Consider the following 17,319-nt stretch of genomic DNA (forward strand, 5'->3'; position numbering starts at 1 on the left):
AGTATCCGCTGGATGTGCCCACTGCAAGGCGATTATTCCGTCTCTTTCCCCATCTGCTCTGTTTTCTTTCTTCTTCAAAAGCTTTCTTTATATTTGTTTTGTCACTTAAAGCAAACAAACAAACCCGGCTTCATTGTGATGTATCTCCACCCCCCCCACCCCCCCCCACGCTTTAGATGATACAGTTCAGTGGCTTGTGATTGCTGTGTTATTGATTTTTTAAAACCTGGTAAAACTTACATTATATAAAATTTATCACTTTAGCCCATTTTCGAGTTCCATTCTGCAACACTAGGGGCACTCACAAGACTGCAGCCGTCACTGCTATTTCCAAAAACTTTCACTGCCAGGAAAAGATTGTTCTCATCAGCACCCCCTTCCTGTCCTGTCGCCAATGCTAACCTCCATCTTGTTTCCCACCTCCTTTAGACTGCACGTCCTCCTATCTTTCTTGTGGAAGCCGGTTTATATGGCATCTGTCCTTCTGTGTCTGGCTTAGTTCCCTGAGCGCCATGTTTTCAAGATTCATCCGGAGGATGGCATGTTTTTGTTTTATTCCGTTTCATTTGCGATTTCTCAAAGTTTGTGTTTTCATCTGAGTGACTGTCTTCATTCTAATGCTTAATTAGCTCGCGCAACACGGAACCAGTACTTTCTGTAGGTAAACGATGATCAGATATGAGCAATTTCAGATGGTGCCAACTGATGAGGTCTGTCCGGTCAGCTTGATGCGCCAATCCTTTGTTCTCCACCTGCTAATTTCTGTGACAATCAGCAGGCTTATTGTTTCCAGTCCCTTTCGTGCCGCTCCTCCCTCTTGGAGGTGTATTATTTCTGTTCTGACTGAGCGCTCAGCACTGTTTATCCTTCCATCCAGTTAGCCATGGCTCCATAATTAAGCATATTTAATACTCACCACTGGCTCTCCAGTAGATTCCCGGGGAAGGGCTGCTGAATATATTTCCTGGATTCCTGCACATTTGAAAGTGCTTTTCACAGTCTGCGTAGTTGAAGGACAGCCTGGCCTGATGGGCCTTGCAATTTCCAATTAAGTTCATTCAGGTGTCAAAGGTGTCAAGCTAAGTACACCGTTTTTTGAAACCGAGTGCAACGTACTAAGTGAGAATCATTTTCACATTTCTGCCTCCATTTCATCACTTAGCTCTTAAACTCAACAAATCTCCTCTGGATGGCCACTTTGGCCGGGTGCAGCCAGGCACAGGGGGTGTCATTTTTTGCGCATCACGTTGAAGCAGACTGTGCTGTCACAGTATGGGTTTTATGAGACGCACCCATGCGATCCTATTATTTGATGGGGATGTCAGATTGTCATGCAAAGGTTCTACGCCAGTAGCTGTGAATAATACCGCATATTACATGCATCTCAGGGTTTTCTAGAACAGTCTTAATGGAGGAGAGCGGTTACACTTTCCATTATTGGGTCGCATCTGCACGGGACACCGTGGGGCCTCTGTCATGAGCCACGCATCACCAGGTATTAACTTAGCAGTCTCGACGCCTCATGCCTGTGATTTGTTTTGGGATTGCCTTAAAGAGCAAGCTACATCCTTCTTGCTCCTTCCTTTAGGGGTTCTGATCTCTGCTATTAATGGAGCCCAATTAGAAATGTATTAATGCATAGATGCATCGATCTACAAATGAAAACTTCTTGGGGGGGTGGTTAATAAACCCTCAGAATGGCATCTTCTTTTGTCATCTGACGTGTAGTCAATTCGTTTACTAATAATATTATCGGAAAATGTCACCTTTTCCATTTCCCTTGCTTCGTTAGTCTTAGACACACGGTGTGGACAGTTTCCAATCAGGCTGTTAAAATGAGCGATTCTGCAATTACGCAAGTCATTTCTGCTTTAGCTCGTAATTGCTGGACCTTGTGAGCAGCTCTTTGGGTACCGGGTACCGGGCAGATCGATCTTAGTAAGGAACTTTGCCTCTCAATTTGTGCTTGGGTGTACTTAGAAAAGGTCACGGAGCACACGTGGCCTGGCTCTGGGGTGGAACCGAGTGGCTGCTGCCCTTGCCTGCTTGGATGACTCTTTTATCCGAATAAGGTCTGCAGCCTGTCTTTGGGGCTGATTGTTGGGCCACATGAATCCCAACGTTCAACAATTCTCATTATGTAGCCTAATTAACGACTTAGGCTTTTGGGGGGGAGATTACTGCTTGTCTTGTGACTCTGATAACTTTCCAGCTTTAATTAAAATGTTGTCAATTATAGAGGGAATAAAAATATCTGTAGAATTACATCCATTTAGACAAGAAATACTTCATTAGACCCGAGGCTTTTAGAGCCTCTGAAAAATAACAATTTTTAAGAGTTTAAAAATTGCCTGCATTATTAAATGACTAAAAATGTAAATAATTTTAAAAGCCTTAAGTGTGGAGTGAGATAGGATGCAGGAAGATGTTGGTTGGCATCTCGTTCAGGAAATAAATGTTTGAAAACTTCCCAAGATATAACCATCCCCTCTACATATGGGTATTAGACAATGTATCCTGAGGAAAAAAAAACGGATTTCTTGAGGTTGTCATTCCCCATAATACCTTAAAGAGTAGATTTGTTAGAAGTAAATTAGATTTTTTTTGTAGTAAAATAAGATTTTAATTTATAAAACAGCTTTTAATTTCTATGATTCATTATGAAATTTTGTTAAGAATCAGACTTTGACCAATTGTGATACAAATGTAAAAATCTTCACATCTACAGGTTGGGATGTAGCTCAGTTGACATCACTTCCCTGAGCACAAAGCTCTGGGAACCAACACCAACTCGGCAGGAATCTGAGGTGGTAGCATCGGGTAAGCCCAGCAGTACTCAGGAAGTGGAGGTAGAAGAATCAAGAGTTCAGAGTCCTTTTCAGCTTCTTAGTGAGTTCAGGGCCAGCCTGAGATACGGGTGACCCCCTGACACCACCCCCACCTCCCATGAATCAGGAAGTGACAGTGAGGACAACTATAAAATCAATTATTCTTTACTTGAAAACCTGCTCCACGGTGGGGGCCAAACAAAATGCAGCTCGTGGAAGACAGAAAGGAAGGTTGTGGAAGCCATAAACTGACCAGGAAGAGAAGGACGTTTTTTCACTCCTTGCAAAATAAAGAACTGGGCTGGTAAACAACTGGTCCAGGAGCTCATCTGACTGTGGTTGGGAAACCAGCTTTCCGAGGTGCCCAGTGGGCAGGCTCCCCGTGCAGTCTCAGGCCCAGGAAGAAGGACTGTGTTGAGGACAGGCTCCTGTCACAGGAGGGTCTATAGCCTAGAGGCCAACACCTTGGTTTCAGGTTGCGGGCAGCACCAAGGCTAAGACAGAGAAGCAGCGACTGTTTCCAACTCTATGACAAAGTACCTGAGACTAAGACACCAAGGACAGGGGTTAATTTAGCTCGTGGTTCTAGAGGCTACAAGTCCAAGAGTACCAGGATCTGGTGAGGGCCATGGTTGAATCAAAACATACTGGAGATAATTACATAGCAAACAGAGCCAGCAAGCCAGCTCAGATCTCTCTAAAGGCAGGCTCCCTCCATGTAGCCCTGGCTAGCTTGGGACTTGCTATGTAGATCAGGCTGGCCTCAAGCTCAGAGATCTGAACACTGGGATTAAAGGTGTATGCCACCACGTCTGGTTGTTTTCTTTTTCTTTGGGACCATCAACGCCACCTTGTATGTTCTGTCTGTGTGGCCTCATTTAGTCATAACCATGTTCCAAAAGTTCCATGTTGGGACACCATCGACATATGACTTTAGGGATGAAGTTTCCAACACCTGACCTGTTAAAAAATATTTTCTTGAGACATTTATTTTATTCATTGTATGTGCATGATCAAGTTAGAGCTCTTGGCATTTCTATCAGTAACCATGTTATGTGTTGGGACTCACACAGGCATTTCCTAGTCATTTTGAGATATAGTCTTGATGGTTTTCACCAATAGTTAGCCCACTGTGCCGAGGAAGAGCCGTGGTGACTCCTGTATTCTGTGGGTTTGAACTTCATTTGTACCCCTGTCCTCTCCCTTCTCAGTCTTCACCCAATTCTTCTGCACCACCAACAAATGAGGGGAACATGTGCTGGTCATGTGGCTTGTGCTCTTAACACAGTGACCTCTACGTCTTTCCATGTGGCTGAGTAGTCGTTCTCCATCATATTTTCTTTATCCATGCACTGAAGGTTACTTGTGTGTGTGGGATGAGTCTATATTTTGCCTTTTGTGAATACTCTTGCCTTAAACATGGCAATGGAGCTTGTCTTTACTATGTTATTTGCTTTTTAAATATAATTTTATTATTTCTCCCCTTTCTTCTGCTCTCTCCAATTTCTCTCATGTTTCTCTTTGTTCCCCCTCAAATTCCCCCTTGTCATTCTCTCTCTCTCTCTCTCTCTCTCTCTCTCTCTCTCTCTCTCTCTCTCCCTCCCTCCCTCCCTCCCTCCTCTCTCTCACACACACATGCATAAATATACACAAATATAGCCTGCTCAGCCCCTTTACAGTTACTTGTGTGTATATGATTTCAGGGCTGACCACTTGCTGTTGGCTAAACCATTAGGGGACTCATCCCTGGGAAGACTCATTCAACCTCAGCTGTCCTCTTTAGCTGCCTGTGGTTCTCTGCGGAGGGCGGGGCCCTGGGAGATGTCCCCTTTCTGTATTAGTATGTCTACTGATGTCCTTCTTCAGGTCTTGTTTGGGTAGCCGTATTATTGAGTTACCACGGGTAAATTTCCTTGTTATTTCTAGCAGACACAATCTCACAGCAGATTTTCTGATCTTCTAGCGATTGCAATCTTCCTATTTCCTCTTTTGTAATGTTCCCTGAGCCTCGAGTGAAGGAATTGTAGATGAAGCAGTTAGGGCCAGGTCCCCTGTTCACATGATCTCTGCATTTTGATCGGATGTGGTCTTCTGTAATGGTTTTCTCTGTAGTAAAGAGGAGCGTATATGTGTTTTTGGTGTCACGATTTCATTTCCTTGGGGTTGCTGGCTTCTGTGGCAGTTCTGTGTATCACGGTTTGAGTCTATACATCTAGTTCTTTCATAACGGCTGTCCATTTATGCTCTTACCAGCAGACAAGCACATGCATTTTTTGGGACCAAGCTGTGATAGGGGACACAGTGGTACTTTGCAGACAAGAATACAGGGCAGAGCAAGGAAGTCAACCTTTGGGGTGAACACAACTGTCGAGTCAGTCCATGTTGGAATGTACGCTACATCTGAGTTTCCTGCTGTATGAAATAATACCCATAGGTGCTTTGCTTGCTTGGATTAGCTTGGCTTCTCTTCTCTAGTGAGCCTCCTGGGATGTGATCCCCTCTGATCTGTTGCTGCAGAGATGGGTGGGAAGATGGACAAGGGGCTTAAGAAGGGATTGGGATCAAAGTGGTATGTGCAGAAGGCTGAGGCCTGGTGGGGGTACTGGGGACTGGGGTTGGCATTCAACATCAGGCAGGGCAGGAAGTGCTCTGTTTTCCCAGTCAGAGCCGGAGGGAACCAGTCTTGCAAAGCTACTGTGTGATGACTCAGAAGGGAGGACAGTGTCTTGTGGGGGCGGAGGCAGAGTGAGTGATCGCTTTCCCTGCAGACAGGCTTCATCTTCAGAACATTCGATCAGATGTGAGTGATCGTGGGCGTTAAATGCTCACCTTTAAAGGTCAACACGGCAGACAGCCGGCCTCATGGCCCAGACGTGTGCCTTGGGTAACCGCGGTGGAATTCATTAACTTGTCACCGAAGCCGTGGAGCTGTCAGATGGCCTTTCTTAGGAAATGTTTTATCCCCAGCCACCCCCTCGCCGGCCAGCCTGAAACAGCAAGTCACACTGCCCAGGGAGCAGGCAACTGGTCCCTGTCTGAAACTCTGGGCAAGCAGCTAGAGGATGCGTGTCTTGAGTGCTCTTGTATGCTACGCCCCACTAGGAAGTACTGATACTTGGTCCTACACAAAGAAAGGGAGTCCTGGAAAAATTGGGGATGTCTCCTGACCACCCAGATGCCATGCTCTCAATGGTCCACTAAACAGCATCAACCCCCCAGGGGACATCACGTGGGGTCCTGGGACACTAACAGCCAGTGTTACAGAGTCCCGCATTTTGCCAGAGGGAGTCTGCTTCCCTGAGTGGGCCAGCTTCTGGGGGTTTTAAGCAAGTGCTCGAATGTGGGGTAGCCAGAGCTAGGCCTGCGCATTCCTAAGGTAGGGTAGGTGACAGGGGAACCTTGAGACTGCTCTGGACAGCTAATATCAGAGCCCGCCAGCCCTGTGTCCACTCCCGAGCCTCTGGTATTGAGTTGGTACCTGACACCTACCGAGAACTCCAGCTGGTAATCACGGTCTCTGACTCCCATATAGATACCAGTTCACAGTGTGAGCCGTGGGCAGTGTGAAGCGTCCTCCAAAGAGCTGACCCATGTGACTCCATTTTCTCCTTTCTGTCCTCTTTCCCGCACAGTTCACTTCCCTAAATATGTATTGAGTGCCTACTATGTCCCGGGACTGTCCCCTCCCAGCACCGGTCAGTTTCTGGCTTCCGTGTGCACAGTCCTAAAAGAGTCAGGAGGGATGTGTAGCAAGGGGGCAGAGCTGCCTGGCTGGAGGGCTGGGACCATGAAGGGACAGTCGGGAAAGGACAGATCTGAATGATAGGAGTCAACACCCTGACAGCCTACAGCTCTACTGAGGTCTGCCAGAATTCAGAGATGCCCAAGGGCCTGGGCCTGTGTAGGGGCACCAACATGTGAGGGGTCTCAGCCTACAGGAACCACGCAGCCAGGCCACCCAAGTCCCTGGCATCCATCTGTGGGATGTCTCTGTGCAGAGCAATGACCATGTGGTTCTCTTGTAGGTGGCCTTCCGGATGGCATAGCCTCTGGGACTTTCTAGCATGCTCCCGGTACCACAGGTAACCCCAGATTTGACCTGTTTATATCCCCAGACTATTCTTCCCAAGTGTGGAAATCCACTTCCTGAAGGTCCTGGGGTGCTGGAGTCTGGTGGGGGGTGCCTTCCTAGGGTGGCCTGCCTCTTCTGTTTGCCTCCCCACCCTCTGTAGCCGTACAGGAAGATTCTAGCCTTCTCCGCACACAGTGTAGACAAGGAGTTTCAACTCAGTGCACACTGATCACGGCCCTGCTTGAAGCCGTTCAGAGCCACGCTTTCTATACTCTTAAGAAAATGATCAAAACCCTCAACAAGGGTCCCCTTAAAGGGCTTGCACAGCGTCACCCCAACTGTGATGAATTAATCACTGCTCCCAACCACAGCGGATTAATCGGTTGTGAGTGCCGGCTTTAATCTTCTCTCCACTGGAGTCTAGCTGGCGCTGTGATGTCCCTAGAGCAGTACAGTGACATGTTTATACGTAGAAAATTAAGCAAATAATAAAAACAGCTGGCACTGGGGTGTTATTATCTTTGAGTCCAGAAGCTGAACATTTTGCATACATTAACTTTAACCCCCGCACAGGCTGAGACAGCTGCTGTCGGCATTGTCCAGGTGAGAAACTAGAAGCCCAGAGGTCAGTTGTTTTGTTCCCAGGCATACAGGGAGGACTGACTCCAAGCAGCCCCTGCCAGCCACAGAAAGAGAGATACATTGCTCCTTTGTTCTGGGAGGCATCAAAAATGCAGAGAATTTTTAAAAAGCCAAGGAACTCACCCAGAGATGAGTACAATTAGCATACATTAGATACAGGTTTACACATCCCCACGTTTCTGGAACCCCATGAAATTTAGATCACAATGCTTTGCTGTCTGCTGTGGTCACTGACTGCCTTGTGAGACATTTTTTTTGCATGGCTATTGTTTTTATTTCATGTGCATGAGTGTTTTGTGTTCATGTATGTCTGTGCACCATGAGTAAGCAGTGCCTGAGGAGGCCAGAAGAGGGCTGGATCCCCTGGAATTACAGGTGGTTGCAAGCTGTCATGTGGGTGCTGGGAATTGAACCTGGGTTCTCTGGAAGAGCAGTTGGTGTTCTCACCCCAGAGCTATCTCTCCATATTTATCTGTAGTCTAGGGTATGGCTGAAGTACAGATTGCTCACGTTAACCCCTCTTGCCCTTCCTGTTTTGACCACGTTCAACATCAAAGCAATTATCAGGCTAGGAAACATCCTTTATTCCCACCATTGGTTCCCAGAAGTACTTCCTGGGTCAAAGTTCATGCAGGGCGAGTCAGGTGGCTCTGAGGAAGGGGAGAGGGAGCACCAGTGCTGGTGCTACCCAAGTCATTTCTTCTGTCCTTTCTTCAAGCCTGGACTCTGCAGCCACTGTTGGGATTCTTTATTTTTTTTTCTTTTTAAAAAACTTATGAATGCCCAGTCTTAGCTTGGTTTGTTTCCAGCCAGCTTTTCTTAAATTAGCCCATCTATCTTTTGCCTCTGGGCTTTTACCTTTCTCTATTCTATATGTCTTTTCTTTACTGCTTTTAAAAAAAATCTTTTAAATTTATTTATATTTTTTTATGTGCACTGGTATTTTGCTGCATGCATGTCTGTGTGAGGGTCTGTGTGAGGGTGCTGGGTCTCCTGGAACTGGAGTTACAGAAGGCTGTGAGCTGCCATGTGGGTGGCTGGGAATTGAACCCCGGTCCTCTGGAAGAGCAGCCAGCGCTCTTAACCACTGAGTCATCTTTCTAGACCCCCACTGTTGGGATTCTTAAGAAAACACCAAAGTGTTTTCTTTTTAAGGAGAAGACAGCGAGCTTATTAAAGATAAGGTTTATAAGGCTCCAGTTATCAGGAACAACTGAGCAGTGGTCATGAAAGTAGGCCCAAAATGAAGGCTTAGTGTGAGCCAAATGTCACAGGGATGAACACAGGAAGAGGATGGCTAAGTCTCCACCCACAGGGCTAAGTCTCCACCCACAGGGCAAAGTCTCCACCCACAGGGCAAAGTCTTCACCCATAGGGCAAAGTCTCCACCCACAGGGCTAAGTCTCCACCCACAGGGCTAAGTCTCCACCCATAGGGCAAAGTCTCCACCCACAGGGCTGTCTCCACCCACAGGGCTAAGCCTCCACCCACAGGGCTAAGTCTCCACCCACAGGGCAAAGCCTCCACCCACAGGGCTAAGTCTCCACCCACATGGCTAAGCCTCCACCCACATGGCTAAGCTGAGTTTGAGAGCCTGCCCAAGACCCTGGAACACAAAATTAGAGGCTGGCTCTCCCTGACCTTTAGATCCTGTATGTATCACCTGTCCAGCCTCTTGCTTAGCCTAAACTAAGGGGGTCACTCTCTGCCCCCACTGCTACCCCTGTAGATCTGCAGAAGAGCGCAGGGGTTGCCTCAGAAGCCTGCTGGTGACATCTGTCAGGAAGAACAAAGCCTTGGGTGCCTGGGCACAAAGCTTGCCTAGGTGGAAGGCTTACCAGGCCGCACCTAATGCCCAGTTAATCCCAGCAGGAGGCCTGCCAAGAAGGCTTTGGCATCTGCATTGTGCCAAAGAGGAGGCAGATGTCAGAGAGGTGAAGCAACGTGCTTAGGCTCGCTGAAGTAGCATGGGGCAGAAAGGCAATCTGCCTAAACCCATCTCCTCATGCTGCCTCCACACCCGAAGATCAGACAAGCCGGGGGGGAAAGCCAGCCTTTCTGCACAGAGGGGCTCCCTGGGGCCTGGGCTTTGAGAGGATCATCAGCCAGGTGCAGGCCTGTGGACCTCACCCTCTAATTGCCTGGACTGAAGAATAGAACCCTCCTCTGGGAGGAGGTCCTTTCTGATAGGCCTTAGCAGGGAGGGGGCCCGCGGGCACAGCTGCCCTTTATTGAGCACCTAGTGTGTGCCATGCGCTTCACAAACATCGATTCTTTTGTATACCAACAGCTGGCAAACAAAGTGTTGTGTTTTTCTGCCCCTCTGCCTTATGGCTTTGGATGTGGAGACTCTGAGCAGTGGGACAGCCTGCCTGAGGTCTCATCGGCAGTTCCCGCTAAAGTCAGCCCACTAGGTTGTGTCGCTCAAAACCCGACTGCTTGTCAATCTGGGCAGACAGTGGGCAGTGGAGAGGTACGTGGAGGTGGGAAGCAGCAGAATAAGTGTGGCCTGGCACATGGTTCCAGCTGCCACTGCCCCTGTACCCAGCAGAAAAAAAGTGACAAGCTGGTCTGACCTCTTTTCTTACCTGGAAGAAAAAAAGAAAAAGAAAAAAAAAACCGCTGGTGTGTTGTAGTTGCTCTGGAAGAACTACAGGTGGCGCTCAGGGTGTTGCAGGCTCTGGGAGCCTGATCATCTCTGGCCTGGCAGCATCGGGAGGTGGGGGGGGAGATACTGTGTTTTGCTGCTGGATTTAGGAAGAGTTGAGCCTGGTGCAACTTCTCCAACTCAGGGCGGGGCTGGGGGCGCCCCACTCTTTGCAGCCACTGTCTAACCACCCGGACAATGGTTAGAATGAGAGCACCTCTTAAACTTTTTGTTTCCTAATACCAGGTCCTTTCAGCTGGAAGGCAGGGACAGCACTAGCTACAGCAAGGCACCATGCTGCAGGAGCTGCGGTTTAGACCAGAGCAATGGTAGATCAATGTTTTTGGTCTAGAAACAAATGGTGCAAGTGTGTACAATCTAAACTCCCCTGCCCCATGGGGGATACTCTCCAGGTTCTGTCCCCCAGAGCCCTTGTCTCGGGATGACACACAACATCTTACCAGGGTCATCTGTATAGAGGTCCTGGTCTGTAGTGACCCGCCCTGCAGCAACAACCCCAGCTGAACTGCACCTGGCTGGAGCCTCCCACAAAAACATGCGAGCATCCTGGTGGGGGAGCTGCTGATCTTTGTCAGGGCTGGACCACTGATGACGGGCAGGGGGCTTATGTCCCTCATTCTCTCCTCACAGAATTTGTGATCTTGTTTTTGTTGACAACCTGGAGGTTGAAACAGGTACCCTAGCTTAAAACACACACACACACACACACACACACACACACACACACACACACACACACCCTTTTCTTTAAAAAGTAACAATGCACATTAATTCTTTTGAAACGCACGAGCTAGAAACGAGCTGGACGCACAGTGGGTGCCCAAGGGGCTCCTCCCCTCCCACAGCCTGGGCTTGTTTTGCGTTCCTGCTAACCCTGCAGACAGGTTTTAAAATCTCGGTTCCCTTTCCCTGTCGACATAAGTGCCTCTCTCATTTTAAACCCCTCTGCGATATGCTCACACGTGTGTGACTGCAGTTTATTCGAATCGTCCATTATTGCACTTTTAGTCTGTTTTAATTTTTCTCCGAGAAGGGATACGGCTGATGCCTTTATGCAGGGAAATGCTTCCATATTTCAGCTTATTTCCGGAGGAGAGACAAAGTAGTCAGAAGAAAGATTAACTTGGTCAAAGGTTTTAAAATCTGATTTCATATTTCTTAAGAGGGAGGCACCTTATGAGACAACTTCATAATCTGTTGAAAAACCTGGTTATGTTCTTTTTTAATATTGTTTTTCAAAATGACTCGTTCTGAGCAATATCCTGTGCCTTTCAGGAGACAGCCACGATATGAAAGGAGATTTGTTCCCGGGCGCTCTTAGGGGGCGATCTGGCTCAGGAAGCAGACTCATCGGTCCCCAGGAGTATCTGATGGTTGCTATGGTAACAAGTCATTTAACGCAACACCCTACGAAAGCACTGATCAATAAGGGAGGGGGCGCGATTGAAACAAATTAGCTGGTGTCTGAGTGGCCCCGAGCGAGAGCAGCAATAATAGCCTTGTCAGCCCCTCCTGGGGCAGGACCCAGACAGGAGGCAGACGCACAAGCCTCATTCTGGCGCCCGTTGCACAGCGACGCTGCTGGCCCTATCTGACCTGGAGCTGGGACCTGGGCACAGCCCCTCCCGACTTCCGGACAGTCCCACCGAGTCCCACTGAGGCACCTTGCAGCGCCCTTCTGCAAAAGTGGAACATCCGGGCCCAGAGGAAAGCTAGGACAAACTCACAGCTCAATCTCCAGCCTGCACCCCCCCCCCCCGAAACAAAAAGCAGTGACTCTCTCCGAATCTTTCTCCCCCAGGGGCAGGTGTCAGAGGGACAGGCGCGACTCAAGGGAAGCAAACTGTGGTTCCATCTATGCCATGAAAAACGATGTAGGGTCCGTAAGCCAGGTTTGCTGCGTACTCATAGGTTGGGACTGATCTGAGGAAAGGAAAGTGCCAGGGTGAAGGAGAGGGGCTTTCTGCGTAGCAAGTGCCCACTTAGCCGGACCAAGGGAGGCAGCCCGGGACAGAGACCACACACAGATAAAGAGTAAAGAAAGAGGCCCAAGGACACCCCCCCCGTTGTGCTGCTAACCTCGGACCCCATAGCAAGTCCAGGGCTTGCGTAAAAAACATCGGAGAAAATGTCAGGAGCCAGGGTTGTATGTGAGTTGGACTTCCTGTCCCACCAGCAGGACTCACTAACTCCGGAGCGCTACCCTTTTCTGTTTGGGGTGGGCCCGGGAGCCCCTTCCCGGAAGTCTCTTTCCTACTGGGTGTCAGGTGTTTTTCCTAGGACCTTTACCACCTGGCACTGGGGTTCCAGCTGTTCAATTCCTGAAATCTGGAGACCCCAGAGTTTGGCCATAGCCATAGCCCCTTTTGTGACAGCGACCCAACCAGGTCCCCACACTGCGCTGGAAACATGGACAAAGACTCGTGTGATTTGAGCCTAGTGCTCCCCTAAGGCACGGGTCTTGTCGTGTGTGTGTGTGTGTGTGTGTGTGTGTGTGTGTTATACACAAGGTAGTGGGCACACGAGGAGTGGGCAGGGGAATTGTCCACTGCTCCCGGAAGAATCGGGTCTGAGTTTGGAGTGATCAGGAATGGAGTCTGGGTTGGAATGGAGTACTGGTTCTAATTTCTTGGCTGCTGCAGCCTCTGTGCCTCAGTTTGCTCATCTTGGAAATGGGTTTGGGCACCTTATTGGGTAGCTATGGGCACTAGATAACTTGGAATTTGTATTTAGTCCTCTGGGAAGAACTCCGGTGGCTCCTTATACGGGTGCCTTTTATGGGCTCTGGCGGGGGGGGGGCAGTTCCTCAGAGATCAATAGCAACACAAGATAATCGCAGGCTGGCACTTTGGGCTGGGCACAGCTGTAATGCATCCCCAACCCTCCATCTGCTGGCTGTGTAACTTCAGCTAGTCACAAAGAATCTCTGTGGTTCAAGTGCACGGATATTAGTAGTGCAAATGTACCGGGGGCCATGGTTTAGGCTGCAGCGGGTAAGGGGAGCGATTTTCTCCAAGGGTGCACACATTTCCAAGCCAGACAGCCCTCCCCTAGCTGGTCTGCGCAGCAAAATTTATGCGGGACGTGAACGGAGGCGCCTGACAGCCAGTGGCGTAGCTGCTTTTGGAAAGATCCAGAAGAACCGGGTCTGGCGCTGGGTGGATGGGGCGCTCGGGACCGCTGCACTCCCGCTGCCTGCCGGCAGAGGGCAGGCTGGGTCCACGAGCCGCAATGTCCTCGGCTCACCCCGGCCCTGCGGCTGTGTCCCGGGCCATGCGGCGAGCCTCTGCGCAGCCAGCTAGCTGCCCCCCTCCCCCGGGAGCCTCTCCATCATCCGCGGGCCTAATAATTTACATTTAATTTGTTAGCGGTTTAATGTTTAATTTAAAAAACTGAATGATTCATTGCCATATTAATAAATAATAACATTTATTATTCTCCTAATGAGTGTCCAAAATACAAAAGCAATTACACGTCTTATGTATTCTCTCATAAACTGAGACAGCAGAGCGTTCATTACAGAACTCTGTTGGGGTCTTGATCCCGTCTTCGTGCCTGACCTTGCCCTCGGGGATGTTGAGGGAGTTGTTCGCCTTTAAAGCAGCTAGCTATCAGTTTGGCTCTGTTTTGGCTTCTCAGGACCTGGGGGGCCCCCAGGAGAACTGGCTTTTGCCTTTCACAGGGTTCTCCCTTCCCAAAGTACATTGTTTCTTTCTTCCACAGATGCACACTGGTCCGAGGGGTGGTGTGTGATTATGCCCCCTTCTCCGGTGGGGAAACTGAGTCTGGAAGGGGAGACACAGAAGCAGAGCCATTAGTCCGGCTTTGTTCAGCTGGTTGATTCCAAGCATTTTTTTTCTTGTGTGTGTGTGTGTGTGTGTGTGTGTGTGTGTGTGTGTGTGTTTCAGAGCAGGCTGCCGCAAGCCCTGAACAGGAGGGAAGAGGGGGGAGCGGGCGGGCGGGGCGGGGTGCAGGAGGGAGGTAGGGTCTGGACAAATCCCCAGCCAGCCAACGCCCTTGCTTGTTTCGCTTCTCTGCTTCTTGCAGATGATGTGGAAGGTTAAACAGAAACGGTGCAGTCAGCAAAGCGTCACCAGTAAGACTCTCTCCTCAGCTGTCCAGGGGCGGTAGGCAGGACTAGGAAACAGCAGGAAGAGGTGGGGGCTCTGGCTTTAGGGACCAACTTTTGGGAGGGGGTTGGTGGTGGAGCTACCTGCTTAGGTTGCAGGCAAGGAGGGTCAAAGCCAGGCCTGCTGAGGTGTGTAACCCAGAGTGTAGCATGGGTAATACTGAATATTATTAGGAAGAATTAAAAAAATAGGAAACCTATGGATTAGCAGGAAGGTCAGGGCCCTTCCATCTGGGACATTTCCAAACGGTTGTCCAAACAGCGTCCTCACCAAGGACATCGCGTGCAATTGTTCTTACCTTGACCTTCTTCCTGTTTCTACTGACAATGTCTCGCATGCCATCTGGTCATTCTGAGAAACTCTGGTGCCCACAGCTGCATAGTATTCCACGGAGGCCTCCCTGAGGAGGCACTGGCTTTGGGCTATTGCCTGACCATACTGGCCGTTGGCCTGGCTCCGCAGGAATCCTTGATTACCTCCTTAGCCTTGGTTCCTAGAAGTGAGCAACTGGGTCAGAGGGCAGGAGTGCCTGGGAGGCTCTGGCTCCTTGTTCCTGTCGCCCTGCCAACCTGGGTGTACCCACGCCCATACTCAGAGCATGCCTGGTCGGGCCTGCCTCCTGCTGTGCCCTGGCAGGGCTGGCATGGTCTTCTGACATACTGAACTTGCCCTTTTCAAGGTGGTGTTGTGCTCATCCATCCCAGCATCCTGAAACACAGACAGACAAGCCTACCCCCATTGTCTGAAATAGGGAACACTGAGGTTCATGAGGGTGGCATGCAGCCAGCTCAGATTTTACAGCCCGTCTCTCCCGCAGGCTGAAGGTTGACCTTGGGGCCTGTGCATGCCAGGCAGGTGCTCAGGGTTGAACTAGAGTCTCCAGGCCCATCCGAGTGTCATGGATCTCAGGAATTTGATTGAAAACATGTCCCCTGTAGCCTCAGGGGTTTGAACATTTGATCCCCAGGTGGTGGTGCTCTTTGGGGAGGTCATGGAACCTTTAGGGCATGGGGCTTTGCTGGAGGAAGAACATCATGGCAGTCAGACTAGGAGAGTTCATAGTCTAGCCCTACTTCCCCCTGCGTCCGGTGTGTTGATGAGCTGTGATCTCTGTCTTCTGCTCTTGCCACCTGCTACCGTGCCTCCCCTGTGATCATGGACTTTCCCTCTTCCTTTTATAAGCTTCCTTTTATATGGTGTTTTAGCTCAGGAACAAGAGTAAGTAACACAAGGACTAGGGAAGTGCCCTCATGTTTCAGACTGGAGAAGCCTTAGTGACAAGACCCAAAGTGAGGTCTATCTTTGTGAGACCACTCACCCAGAAACATCTCCATATGCTTCTTCACTTGAGACCCAGCTGCCAACTCAGCCGCCCTACCACTTACCCAGGACTCAGCGGCCCAGCCGAAGACCCAGTGGCTTACCCATTCACCCAGGAGTGCATGCACACAGTCATTCACTCATCTCCCTCATCAGTGAATGCTCCTAAGGTTCCTATGGAGCTACCCACAACTCTGCACAGACAAAGCAAGCTTGAGCAAGACGGGTAGAGCTGTAGGCCTGGAGGAGCCAGGACAGCACGGTGCTGGATACATAGCCCAATTCACGTAACAAGACCAGCTCTTACGATACATAGTGAGATCCTGTCTCAAAACAGCACTAACCAGTGAGCATACAGAGCAATAGAACAGAGTCCAGAAAGGATCCACACATGCAGTGTTGCCCCCAGCTCCACAGAGATGCATCATGCACTGAGGAAAAGATGCCCTCTTTGATAAATGGTGCTGGGGACACTGCAAAGCAATATGCAAAAGGGAGAAATGCTTGAAGACATTGGTATAGGCAATGATGCTTCAGGATGAGTCCCTGGAAGCACAGGTCCTTGTAGAAGACCAGAGTCAGATTCCCAGCACCCATGTCTGCCAACTCACAACTGCCTGCACTCTAGCTCCAGGGAATCTGATGCCCTCTTCTGGTCTCCTTACGTAATTATACCCACATACCCACACAGATATACACACAGACATGTAACTTAAAAAAAATCTTAAAGACAGACAAGTAGGATTAGATCAAATTGAGAAGCTCTTGCCAGCAAGGGAAACAATCATGAGGTGAGAATCTGTCCTCCAGACAGGGAGGAATCAGTTTTTGTCATGTATTCTGAAAAAAAGATTAATAGCCAGAATATATGAACAGCTCAAGAGAAACTGAACAACAAAATGCAAATAATCTAGTTAACACCAGCAAATGATTTAAACAGAAATTTCTCAGTTCAGACAGCCAACAGGGCAACAAACTCATGAAAGCATGCTTAGCATCATTAGCTTCTGGGGAAATGCAACCGAAGTCACAGGAAGAGCCATCTCGCAGGAGTTTGTGGGACTAAAACAAACAAGACTAAAGCTACAGTTTAGGTGTCGTGGCCTATACCTGGGATCCCAGGACTCAGGAAGCTGATGTAGGAAGATTTTGGTTTGAGGCTAGCCTGGGCTAAATAATGAGATACTGTTTCAGAAATAAAACAAAGGGCTGAGAGATGGCTCAGAGGTTAAGAGTGTGTACTGCTCCTCCTCCAGAGGATCAAATCTGATTCCGAACACCCATGTCAGGCAGCCCCCAACCACCTGCAACTCCAGTTCCAGGGGATCCAACCCCTCTGGCTTCTGCAGGCACACACACACACACACACACACACACACACACACACACACACACCTAAAATTAAAAGAAACCTTAGAGGAGCAGGTAAGAGGGCTTAGTGGATAAGGATACTTGCCCTCAAGTCTGCCAACTTGAATTTGATCCCAGATTGAACGTGGTGGATGGAGAGCCCCAACCTCCACACAATGCCGTGGAGTATGACTCCACATCCACAATCCATACCACAATAAACAAATATGAAAATATAAAAATAAGATAGTTAAAAATAAAGCAAAACAGAACAGATCTGCTGGTGAGGATAGGAAGAAAAAGGAACTC

The sequence above is a fragment of the Microtus pennsylvanicus genome, chromosome 14, assembly GCF_037038515.1.
Source record: "Microtus pennsylvanicus isolate mMicPen1 chromosome 14, mMicPen1.hap1, whole genome shotgun sequence".
Taxonomy (NCBI): domain Eukaryota; kingdom Metazoa; phylum Chordata; class Mammalia; order Rodentia; family Cricetidae; genus Microtus; species Microtus pennsylvanicus.